Raw genomic sequence first — 13,336 nt, 5'->3', positions numbered from 1 at the left:
GTTTGCGTGAAACCCGACAAGCACCTGCACAGAGGGACCATGGAGTGACCTCCAGAATGACGGACGGCTACCTTTACCTCATGGTAATAGAAAAGCTGTGCCCAAGGAGGAGCAAAGGCCTCATTTACATAACATACATCGCATGTGCAGGCATGTTTCCCTAAAGGCACACGTGTGACCTCGTGCCTGCCTCTACATGCAGTCCCAAGGCTTTCCGTCCTAAATACTCGTCCTAAGTGAGGGGAACACATTCATCCTCCCTCGGGAGTCACCACTTTGGAAACCATTTGCCGCAAATAAAGTTCGTGCGACAATGCACCTCGTGGGGTTTCTGACTCACCAAGGAGTGAACTCACGTGGGTTCCATTACAAAGGCAAGCCTACAAAATTTAGATCTGCCCCAAGAAATAACTAGAACGAGGGGGGTCAAACATACCCAGCAGAGGTTCCAAGAAGAAATGGAGATTCATAAATCACTCCCCGGGGAGATTTCTGCAATTGTTGTTATACAACCTCCTCCAAACCCTTCTGGCACTTTCTTTACAGGCGGGCACCTGACTCTGTCTGGAAACGCACTGAGGGTCCTTTCACTTGTCATCTGGAACGTTCTCACACCTCGGCCCCCAGTCGCAGTGCTATACCTACCTTCGAATATACCTTACATTTACCGAAAGTACTTTCTCTACCTTAAAAAATGTAAAAATACCTAGAAAATGACCCCGGAACCGGGACCTTTATATCTCAATGTGAGCCTAAATACTCAAGGACAGAAATCAGGTCTGTCCCCTTGTATCCCCAGCAGCACCCTACAACTGTAAGCGCCCTGTAAATACTTACTGTGTTTAATTTACAACGAAGCCTGGGAGAACAACATCTAAATCTGTCCAACTGTCACAGAAGGAACAATGGGTTCCGTAAAGACCAGAAAAGATGAATAGAATTGATTGTGTTTGTTGACAGAGACAAAATTCATTTCTTCCTGCTAATTGTTTTCATCTTAATGTTTACAAAAGACAATGAACACCAAGCTTTTCAGTATGGATAGTAAATTTTGATAATTTCTTCCATTCTATGTTACAAGGGAAACACTTTAGTTCAATACACTGTAATTGATTGCTAAGCTGTGGTGCAGAATGGTGATTTGTAACAGCTTGTTTTCACACACACACAAAAGAAATTGATTCAAAATGGCAGAAGAAAATTATAGCAATTAACATAACCGTCCAAAGCAGTGCTGTCTAAGCACATAAGATCACTGGCATAGTCAGAAATTTGCAATAATTTAGACTCACAAATCTGTCACCTTAAATCAAGAACCTTAAATTCCCAATTGTAAATCAAGTTGTAAAAATCGGTACCCGTCTAGAGACAAACCTGAGGACTTCCCTAGGCCTGCTATGGAAATAACCAATGTCATCTGGGCGCCTGGGTCGTGATCTCCCGGTTCGTGGGTTGGAGCCCCGCATCGGGCTCTGTGCTGACAGCTCAGAGCCTGGAGCCTGCTTCGGATTCTGTGTGTGTCTCTCTCTCTCTGCCCCTCCCTGCTTATGCTCTCTCTTTCTCTCTCTCTCTCTCAAAAGTAAATAAACTTAAAAAAATATTTCCTAACCAATGTTATCCAAAGACTTTTCTCAGATTCTTGTCTGGTAACATGCGGCTGATGTCGGTAACGGAGGCCACTCCCAGGGAATTCACCCAAGTCCAGAATGTCCCCCGAGCGTGAATTAGTATCCCCTCTGTGGAGGTATTCTGTCTCTCGGGTCACCAGACAGATTCCGTTTTCTGTTCTGAGTTGATGGGCAGTTCTCACATCGACACGCTCAAGCATGAATCTTACAGACATGGAGACTAAGTCTGGAGAAAGCCTGGTGACCTCAGCCCTGGGAGCCACCCCGAGTTTGCATTTCGTCGTACCCAATGAGGCTGAGCTGGTTTTCCGGCAACTTCTGCATTGTTTGCACACTGGGTTTCGTGGTGAAGGCTTGCGTGAGGCTCAGATCCATCTAGATGAGCGCGTTTTTCTCTCTGCTGCCACACAATTCACTTGCACAGTTTGGTCCCATTGGGAGCGCTCACAAATAGGTCTTGTATTCCAATTCAGAAGAACAGGGAGCTTGAAACAGGGTGGAGCTTGAAAGTCCCTTGTCCGGGACTCGTCACCTTGAACTTGCCTCAGAGAATTGCTGGTGTAGACGGCTTCTGTTCTCTATCTGTGCTCTCAGCTAAAGTCATCAGTAGGCAGACGATCCTTCCTAGGTCCTCTAGGAAGAAGTAGGCAGGAGTCTGTGCACCTTAGTTTGTGGAAAGCCTTGCAATAGTCTATTTCCAACAATTAGAGATAATTTGCTCTCCACCTGACTCATTTGTGCTGCCTGATTTCCTGTTCTTTGAACCCGTGTTTCTGACCAAGTTCGCATCAAATTGCTTAAAATAACAGATTTGCTTTCGCCAACTTTCACAACCTAGTCCCTGACTGTATTTCACTCTGAATTCTTACTTCCAGTCTCCTTCCCTGTAAACAGAAGAGGATCTGTGAAGCACATACATGACTAAACTTGAAAGTCTGCATGAGTTTACCTGACTCCGAGCCTCCCGGGCAGCTGAGTGATTTGGACTGTGGGCAGGGGTGTGTGAATGGAGCCGGCTGCGGGAAAGAAAAAGCTGTGATCCTGGGGTTTGGGTCCCTGCTGCAGGAAGGCGGCTGTGAGGGCCCCGGACACCGGGCAGGGACACAGAAAAGGAAGGGGGTGGAATCTGGAAGCCCGACTTCACCGAATCCACGGGACGTGGAACCCGTCCTGCTCACTGGAACTGAGCGTGGCCCCGTATGCCCTTCGGCACTGCAGGAACCGTGATCCTCTCCGGCCACCTAGGACTAGTGGCCGCGGTAAACTCCACTGTGGGCCGGTGTATCCGCTAGGGATGGAGTCCACCACGAGGCCTCTGACCCTGCTTGTCGTGGTCATCACAGAGCAGAAAACGTGACGCTTTCTTTAAAATTAGAGCGCACTTTATCGTGTTTTGCTTAGTAAGGCCATTTAAACAGAATAGCTACTCTCTTTGCTTCCACGTGGTAAGCTCCTTGGAATTTCCCGATTGGGGTGTCTTTCTCATTCATGGTGGGCCCCTTGGACCACACCTGAGAGTTATCCTACTAAGATGACTATTCAAGGGACACACCTAGTACTCTAGGGTGGGGGCAAGCCAGGTCAGAAAGACCACCCATGTGATTAAGCACCGGGGCCTCCAGCCTGACCTCCAGGGAGGGGAGCTGGAAACTGAGTTCAAACACGTGGGCAATCGATCAATCAATCATGCCTAGGTAACGAAGCCTCAGTGTGATCTCTGGACATCAAAGCTGGGCTGAGCTTCTAGGACTGACAACACTCCACGAGTATAGCCACACATCAGGGCCCAGGGAGGCGCAAGTTACCTGAGTCACCTGATACAATGGAACCCACATCTTTAGCTTTCTGGACTGTCCTATGTCTATTCCTGTGGCTGATTCTAACATGTGCCCTTTCCCTGTAGTAAATGTGTCCATGAGTATAACGATTCTCAGTGAGTTCTGTGAGATCTGGAACCTGAGGGTAGTTCTGGGAAACCTGTAAACTTGCAGTTGCTGTCAGAAGTCTTGGATGGACGTGACGGTCTGGAGAACTGTGCCCCTAAGCTTGAGTTTGGCTAATTCCAGACAGATGTCTTTTGCCTCTCCTGGACTTGAAACTGGACATGGTCCGCCATTGTGTCGTCATTTTGAAGCTCTTGGAGATCATTCTTTCTCTGAGAATGGCCTCATTCACACTACATGGTCTTGCCCCCTCCTACCCATAGTTGGCTAGACATGGGGTCAACCCTTGACCAAAACTGGTGAGTCAGATTCTCCTCCTACCGGTGTAGACTGGGACTGAGAGACAGGCAATCCCTGTGTGGGGCCACATGGTGCAACGTTGGCTGACTTGACGGGGGAGCCAGTGTGTAGGTAAAGGACAAGAGAAGAGCCCCAAAGAGAGAGGCAGAGATGAGCAACAAAGCTTTCTTGCATCTCCACGGCCCTTAGTTTCCAGTTGCCTCCCCGAGCTTTCCCCTGAAAACTTGAATTGGTTCTCGTGACTTATGACAAAATGTGCTATCTGATCCCCAATTGTTTCCCTTCAGTCTAGTCTAATCCTTGGGCCCAGCCCCCCAGTCCTGCTCCATCCATGGTCATCTCTATCTGAACATGACCTCCACCATGGCAAGTGTAACTTTTTCGATACAGATCAATTGTGATTGTATAAAATCATCACTCTAGAGACGCAAGTTTTTAAGGTTAAGACACCTTTAAAATGCAGGATACTTGGGGCGCCTGGGTGGCTCAGTCGGTTAAGCGTCTGACTTCAGCTCGGGTCATGATCTCACGGTTCGTGGGTTCGAGCCCCGCGTCGGGCTCTGGACTGACAGCTCAGAGCCTGGGGCCCTCTTCGGATCCTGTGTCTCCCTCTCTCTCTGCACCTCCCCTGCCCATGCTCTGTCTCTCTCTCTGTGTCAAAAATAAGTAAACATTAAAAATAATTAAAAAAAAAAAAAAGAAAGAAATGCAGGATACTTAAAGGGATTAAACGCTGAAGCAGCGTGGAACAGAGACCGTCACTGGAAGCGGGAGAAAACATGAAAGGCCGTGGAGATGTTCAGGCCCCTGGTTCGTCGCAGTAAATGTCTGCTCGATGACCTCATGAGATGTAGAAAGAACAGGAGGGCACGTCCAGTTTGTCCCAAAGGATTCGAGAATAAATCCCACATGTAAGTTGTGATTCAGACAGAGTAACATGTTCAGTGTCCTGTGACCATATCTCCCTGCAGCCTGAGCCTCCCTTGTCTACCCCAGGGTGACGTTTAAGACATTCCCAAGGTTGGAAGATAACCACTAGGGCTTGAACTTGGAAGTTCGAGGCTGATACAGCGATTCTGTGACTGTGTGCAGAATCTCACTCAGCTCTGCTCACTCCCTTCATTGTTTTCTGTATTATTTGTGGACACGTGTAAGTTCCTGGTAGATTGCAAGTTACTTGAGTGTGAAAGCCATGCCAGATTTACCTTTATCTCCTTTGTGGGAGGGTGTTTTGTACCTAGTAAGTGTTTATGTGGACGAAATATTGGACAAAGAGACAGAAGAACCCAGCTTCCTTTTAGGAGAAAGGAAAATATATGACTCACCATGACCCTACTAGATGGACATTCTTCCCGTATTTGCTACATATCGCCATGCCCCTCCTTTTTCCTTAGATGTAACCATGCACGCCTCCAGGACCTAAAGGCATTGTTTTGCAAAGAAATAGAGTTGCTGGCGCACCTGGGTGGTTCAGTCAGTTAAGTGTCCGACTTCGGCTCAGGCCATGATCTCACGGTTCGCGGGTTCAAGCCCCGCGTCGGGCTCTGTGCTGACAGCTCAAAGCTCGCATCCTGCTTCAGATTCTGTGTCTCCCTCCCTTTCTGCCCCTCCCCCAACTCACACTCTGTCTCTCTGTCTCTCAAAAATGAATAAACATTAAAAAAAATTTTTTTTAAGAAGAAGAAACAGAGTTGCTGATATTTTAGAAATAGGATGTAGCTGGCCAAACAGTGGCCTCCCCACAATGTCCACATCTTAATTCCCAGAATCTAGGAATATGTGACATTACCTGGTAGCAGGGAGTTAAGGTAGCAAATGGGATTAGGGTTGCTAATCAGCTGACCACAAAATGTGGAGATTATCCTGGATTATCTGGGTGGACCAGAGAGTGCTTAAAATCAGGAAAGGGACCCACCCCTTGGTTTTGTTCCGGTGAGACTCATTTTGGAATTCTGATCTCCAGGACTGGGGACGGGCTGTCCAATGGGAGGTGGAGTCACAGAGGAGTGCAGATATTGAAGGAACAACCTCAAAGCAGGGGGTGGGATGGAATGCTCTGGAATTATCCCCTGCCCCCACCTCCCGTCTTTGGCAAAGTCCACCTATCCAGGAAGCCAGCGAGTCTGGAAAAGATGTTCCCTGCCACACAGCACAGAGGAAGGCAGGATCTGAAAGCAGGTAGTTCAGTGCTAGAAATGCCTTCCAGTAGCTGCTACCTCGCAGGAAATGAAACCTTTCGTGGCCATGGGAAGGGAAACGTCTGTGGCCTGGTCCTCTCCGGTCTTTTATTTCCCACTGACCACGTCCCAGGTCAGTCTGGCACGGTCACTCCTTTGTATCAGGGCCTTTGAGACTACACCCAGGTAACGTCCAGTTGGAGATGGCTCAAAATTCAGGCTTCAGATATTGTCACGGATGTTGGATGCCCTCTGCCTGCTCTCAGTTCCCCTGCAGTGACAGCGGACAGCATCTGTGCACACGGGCCACTTCTAGACTCTGGGACCCACACCTGTGCTTCTCTGCGGAGGCTTCCCCAGGCACCCCACAAGCTTGCCTGTTCGGGAAAGGCCACCCCCAATGTCCGGGACTTAACGCCCCAGTGGCAACCCTCAGTCGGCCTGGGACGGTTGCCGGTGGGGAAGTCCTCCTGCTTCCCGGGCCCCTGCTGGAACATCCTGAGCTGCAGGACCGAGCCCTGTTTACTACAGGGGGAGCCCGCACGACGGCACGTCCTTATTGGCTTTTCTCCCTCCCCTGGCTCACATTCCCCGCTCCCTCACTTGCATCTAAGCCCTTGTCTTAGAGTTTATTCAGGGACAAGCAAACTAAGAAACATGTAAGGTAAACAAAGTCTTGCTAAAACGTTGGCTGGCCCTCCCACCGTGGACGTGGTGTCTGCTTTTCACGTGAGCTCACACCTCCTGGGGCGTCGTTGGTGATGCTGGGGTGCGTAGAGAGGTATTTATACTCCGACATGCCCTGTGACGGGGGGTGGCGGACGGGCGGGGGGGGGAGAGGACACGGTTCGGCAAAGAACGCTACTCTGTCTTTTGGGGAGCGCTTGGATTCCGGGCCATTATTTGCCTGTGGTTACTACACCCCTCCTTTGGCGTGGCTGCATAACACATTTCTGTTCTGTAGGTACTTGTTTTCCAGTCCTGGTGTGTGTCCATGGCACCCGGCAGGCTTTAAAAATACAGATCCCAGGGCACGTGGGGGGCTCAGTCGCTTAAGCGTCTGACTCTGGATTTCAGCTCAGGTCATGATCTCACAGTTCACGGGTTCAAGGCCCGAGTTGGGCCCTGTGCTGACGGCGCAGACCCTGCTGGGGATGCTCTCTTTCCGTCTCTCTCTGCCCCTCCCCCACTCGTTCTCTCCCCTCCCCACTCTCTCTCTCTCAAAATAAATAAATAAACTTTAAAAAAAATACAAATTCCTGCGCTCCAACCTTTGATTTACAGAATTTGTCTCTCTGCGAGTGAGGGTGTGTGTGTGTGTGTGTGTGTGTGTAAACCCCAGGTGATTCTGATGCGTGGTTCAGTCTGGGAACTGCACAAGAGCTGAGCGTAATCTCTCCATTTCTTACCTTTAATGGGAGAGCATTACGAAAGTCAGGCTGGTAAGACAACGCGTGGGACGGAGGCTTGTAACAGGCGGTAATTGAGACACTAGAATGCTACCGCTCCCTAATGAGGACGATTTAGTGACGACGTCGAAGCCTGCGCCCGGATCGCCGAGAAGTCTCTCAGACCGACCTGTCACCGCCACAGCCTGTAACGTGAGGACACAAGCCTCTTCGATGGTAAAGTGTCACCCTTGAATATCTTTTATGTAAATGTAACCTTTAGGTGAGGAAGGGGGGAGAGACAATATTATTGGGGAATCGAACGCAGGGGTTGAGCACCTCGCGGAGTACTGGCATATGATCACAAGGCTGAGAAGCCCGTGACTTGATATCTGGGTGACGAAACAAGGAAAAACAGCTGGAACTCACTCTGCACCGTTCAGGTAGGGTTCTCGGAGGTCTATTTCCAACACGACATCAAGCAGCAGACGCTAAACCAACCGAAAAAAACCTTGCGAAACCGCAAATCCGGAAGGCAGGTGCAAACGATCTCTTGTCACTTGCTGTATCTACTTCACAAAATCGTGAGCGGTGAGGTTTTACAACCCTCCGTCGAAAGGCAAAGAGTACACTACATTTCCTAATGCCACAACACCCTTGGGATTAAATCTGCCAGCCTGCCCAATTTCCATCCGCCCTCCACACGCCGCGGGGTCTGCACAAAGTGCTGTGGTGGCGGGGGCTGGTTTCTGGGAGCCCGAGGTCCTCCCTTTGTGCGGCCTCTGTGGGTCACGTGGCATGCCGCAGCGCCCGGGGCGCGAGTCACAAATGCAGAAGTGAACGAATGCATGCGTTCATCGCGCTGCGCGGCCCCCCACACTCCCATAGTCGAAACCGGCCTTGCAGGCTTTTCCCGGCGTTGCCAAACATTGTCGCACACGGCCCGTGCTAGGGTGCGGACAGCAGCAAGGCCGGGCGTCAGTCAAGGTGATGGAAACGGCATTCGCCAACTGCTGATGGCAAGGGAAGAGCGGAGCTCCGTTCCGATTTGTGCAGACGTGGCTGGGGACTTTACAGGGAGAAGCTGGGTGGGGGGACACAAGTCATCACAGAAGTGAAAAAGGACAAAGCACAGGCCAGTGTAAACGTCACTAGGCAGCTATGTCCGCTAGCTGGCAAGTGTCAGAGTCAAGACCATCATCCCACCGGGTCGGGAGGCAGAGGCCCTGTCTTTCCTGATGGCTGTCATGTCCCAGAGAGAGACACCCCGGAGTTACAGGAGATTCATATACACCTCGGAGGGACAGAGACGTTCACGACTGTGTGCCCTTTACAGCGAATGCTCTGAGAGACGGAGGTCAGAGGCCGATTGGCAGGTGTTGGCTAGAACAAATGGTAAATTCTTTCGACAGCTCTGAGCTTTTCCAGACGGGTCAAAGCAGGGCTGGGTTGTCCCAGGGACGCTGGCCTCAGCCTGACAGAAACCGTGTTCATGTTTGCTCATGTCTCTTAGCACGGGGAGTTTGGGGAGTCACCATGTGCTGAGAATTCTCTACAGTTCCTGGGGGCCTTGAACCAAATGACGGTGAATGAGACCAGCTGCCTGTTTTCAAGGTCTTCACTACGGAGACAGGAAGAGCACAAATGCCACATGGAACAGAATATTATACAGGTGGGAGGAACTTATTTTTACACAGGACAGCGGAAAGGACTCATGGCCGTTGTCACGGAATATGGGACAATGTTATGGATCAGCAACGAGAGAATGCTAGGAAATGAACCAGAAGCCAGAAAATTTGTAAACGGGATGCGCGAATACACTGGAAAGTGGGCAGTCTGAGCTCTGGCAGCCCAGCGAGAGAAAGGGCGAGGTGGACACAGATGGGGATTCTGGTGTGGGAGAGGGAACACCATTTTCCTTTCGCCCTTCTAAATTCTCTGCTGTAGGTCCTGCCACGAAAGATTAACAAGAAAGAAACAAAATTTTTTTCTTTTTAATTTTTTTAATGTTTACTTATGAGAGAGACAGATTGCAAGTGGGGGAGGGGCAGAGAGAGAGGGAGACACAGAATCGGAAGCAGGCTCCAGGCTCCGAGCTGTCAGCACAGAGCCGGACGTGGGGCCTGAACTTGTGAACTACAGAATCGTGATCTGAGCCGAAGTCGGACGCTCAACCAGCTGAGCCACCCAGGCGCTCCAAACAGTAGTTTATTAATACACAGACCTCATGTGTACCTGGGACATGCCGGGGGAGAAGCGAGTACATCTCAAAGAGGTGGCTTGGAACTCAGGCTTCAATACAGCTTCAGCTAAATCGAAGAGAGCAAAGCTGTGGCCGAGGCCAGTTCTGGGCAGGTGACCAGGAAAAGTAAACAGGACTGAGGTTCGTCATGCAGATGTGAGTCGTGTCTTCTATTTGGTGAGCGTGTCCTGAGACGTAGCCATCCTTCATCTCCCTGCCACAGGAGGGGGGATAGATCCCCTTTGTCATTGTCCAGTCCCTTAGAAAAGGCTAACGTCCATTCTATTTCCAAAGCTTCTCCTTCCTGTGTTTGCTGTTTCCCAAAATAATCCGCTCAAAATAACCCTGCTGCCAAAGAGGCATCTTCTGCCACCATGGCTCACACAGGCCTGGCTCAGCCCCCCCGGCAAGCCCGCGAGGGGCGGGAAAGGCTGGCCGTTTCAGGCTCTGTGCCTGCACGACAGGCTGGAAGCGGTGTCCCCGTCACACCTGGACAAGGATTCTCAGACCCGGTCTGAAGCGCGGCTGGCAGGACCCGGGGAAGCACAAGCCACGTGGAGACCGCCCACGAACTCCAGGCTGACATCCGCGTCCACGCTCAGCAAGAATAAAGCTAGTGCACTGAGTAAATTGCGGGGAGGAGAGAGAGCTCATTGATAAAGTTTGATAAAGCATCTGGCCAACACCTGTTGTTTTTGTGTTGGTTTGAGCCATTCTGACAGGTGTGAGGTGGCATCTCATTGTGGTTTTGCTTTGTATTTCCCTGATAATGAGTGATATTGAGCATCTTTTCATGTGTCTGTTGGTCATCTGGACATCTTCTTTGGAAAAGTGTCTACTCATGTCTTCTGCCCATTTGTAATTGGATTATTTGTCCTTTGGGTATTGAGTTGTATCTGTTCTTTATAGATTTTGCATACTAGTCCTTCATCAGATATGTCATTGGCAAATATCTTCTCCCCTTCTGGAGGTTGCCTTTTAGTTTTGTTGATTATTTCCTTCACTGGGCAGAAAATTTTTATTTTGATGAAGTCCTGGTAGTTTACTTTTGCCTTTGTTTCCCTCGCCTCAGGAGACATCTAGAAAAATGTCGCTACAGTCCATGTCAGAGACATTACTGCCTGTGTTCTCTTCTAGAATTTTTATGGTTTCAGGACTCACATTTATGCCTTTAATGCATTTTGAGTTTATTTTTGTGCGTGGTGTTAAGAAAGTGGTCCGGTTCCATTCTTCTGTATGTTGCCGTCCAGTTTTCCCAACACCATTTGTTGACGAGACTGTCTTTTCCGCATTGGATAGTCTTTCCTCCTTTGTCAAAGACTAATGGACCAAATGAATGTGGGTTTATTTCTGGGTCCTCTATTCTGTTCCATTGATCCATGTGCCTGTTTTTTGTGCCAGTACCATACTGTCTTGATTACTATGACTTTGTAATAGAACTTGAATCTGGAATTGTGATATTTTCAGCTTTGCTTTTCTTTCTCAAGATTGCTTTGGCTATTCAGGGTCTTTTGCTCTTCCGTACAAAGTTTAGGATTGTTTGTTCTAGCTGTGTGAAAAATGCTGTTGGTATTTTGATAGGGATTGCATTAAATGTGTAGATTGCTTTGGGGAGTATAGACATTTTCACAATATTTGTTCTCCCAATTCACGAGCATGGAAAGTCTTTCTGTTTCTGTGTGTCTTCTTTAATTCCTTTCATCCATGTTTTATAGTTTTCAGAGTACAGGTCTTTTACCTCTTTGGTTAGGTTTATTCCTAGGTATCTTATTATCTTTGGTGAAATTGTAAATGGGACTGTTTCTTAATTTTTCTTTCTGCTGCTACATTATTGGTGTATAGAAATGCAACAGATTTCTGAACACTGATTTTGTATCCTGTGACTTTACTGAATTCATTTGTCATCTCTAATTGTTTTTTTGGTGGAGACTTTAGGGTTTTCTATATATACTATCATGTCATCTGCAAATAGTGCAAGTTTTAGTTCTTCCTTACAGATTTAGATGCTTTTATTTCTTTCTGTTGTCCGATTGCTGTGGCTAGGACTTCCAGTACTATGGTGAATAAAATTGGTGTCTTGCTCCTGACCGTAGAAGGAACGCTCTCTGTTTTTTCCCCATTAAGGATGATGTTGGCTGTGGGTTTTTCATATATGGCCTTTATTATATTGAGGTGTGTTCCCTTTAAACTTATTTTGTTGAGGGTTTTTATCAGGAATCGATGTGGTACTTTGTCAGATGCTTTTTCTGCATCTATTGAAACGATAATATGGTTCTTATCCTTTCAGTTATTGATGTGATGTATCACATTGATCCATTTGTGAATACCGAACCACCCTTGCATCCTGGGAATAAATTTCACTTGATCGTGGTGAATGATTTTTTTAACATATTGTTGGATTTGTTTTTTAAAAAAAAATTTTTTTTTAACATTTATTTATTTTTGAGACAGAGAGAGACAGAGCATGAACAGGGGAGGGTCAGAGAGAGGGAGACACAGAATGCGAAACAGGCTCCAGGCTCTGAGCTGTCAGCACAGAGCCCGACGCGGGGCTCGAACTCACAGCCCTCACGGCCCGCGAGATCATGACCTGAGCTGAAGTCGGCCGCTTAACCGACTGAGCCACCCAGGCGCCCCGGATTTGTTTTGCCAATATTTTGTTGAGGATTTCTGCATCTATGTTCATCAGGAATGTTGGCCTGCTATTTTCTTTTTTAGTGCTGTCTTTATCCAGTATTGATATCAGGGTGATGCTGGCCTCACAGAATGAATTTGGAAGTTTTCCTTCCTCTTCTATTTTTTGGAATAGTTTGAAAATAGGTATTAACTCTTCTTTAAATGTTTGGTAGAATTGGCCTGTGAAGCCATCTGGCCCTGGACTTTTGTTTTTTGGGAGGTTTTTGATTACTGATTCAATTTCTTTGCTGGTCATCTGTTAAAATTTTGTATTTCTTTCTATTTCAGTTTTGGTAGTTTATGTTTCTAGGAATTTATCCATTTCTTCCAGGTTGTCCATTTGTTAGCATATAGTTTTTCATAATATTCTTTTAAAATTGTTTGTATTTCTGTAGGGTTGGTTGTTATCTCCCTTCTCTCATTTGTGGTTTCAGTTTTTTTTTTGATAAGTCTGGCTGGAGGTTTGTCAATTTTATTGAGTTTTTCAAAGAACCAGCTCCTGGTTTCATCAATCTGTTTATTGTTTTTCTAATTTCTATATAATTTATTTCTGTTTTATTTATTTTTTATTTTTTTAATGTTTATTTTTGAGACAGAGAGAGACAGAGCATGAATGGGGGAGGGTCAGAGAGAGAGGGAGACACAGAATCCGAAACAGGCTCCAGGCTCTAAGCTGTCAGCACAGAGCCCGACGCGGGGCTCGAACTCACGGACCGCGAGATCATGACCTGAGCTGAAGTCGGACGTTTAACCGACTGAGCCGCCCAGGCGCCCCTATTTCTGCTTTAATCTTTAGTATTTCCTTCCTTCTGCTGGCTTTAGGTTTCGTCTGTTGTTCTTTTTCTAGCTCCTTTGGGTGTAAGGTTAGGTTGTTTATTTGATATTTTTGTTGCCTCTTGATGTAGGCCTATATTGCTAGAAATTTCCCTCTTAGAACCGCTATTGCTACATCCCAAGGTTTTGGACTGTTGTATTTTCATTT

The sequence above is a fragment of the Prionailurus bengalensis genome, chromosome E4, assembly GCF_016509475.1.
Source record: "Prionailurus bengalensis isolate Pbe53 chromosome E4, Fcat_Pben_1.1_paternal_pri, whole genome shotgun sequence".
Lineage (NCBI taxonomy): Eukaryota > Metazoa > Chordata > Mammalia > Carnivora > Felidae > Prionailurus > Prionailurus bengalensis.
The sequence above is the reverse complement of the archived record's forward strand: the minus strand, read 5'-3'. Positions refer to the sequence as shown.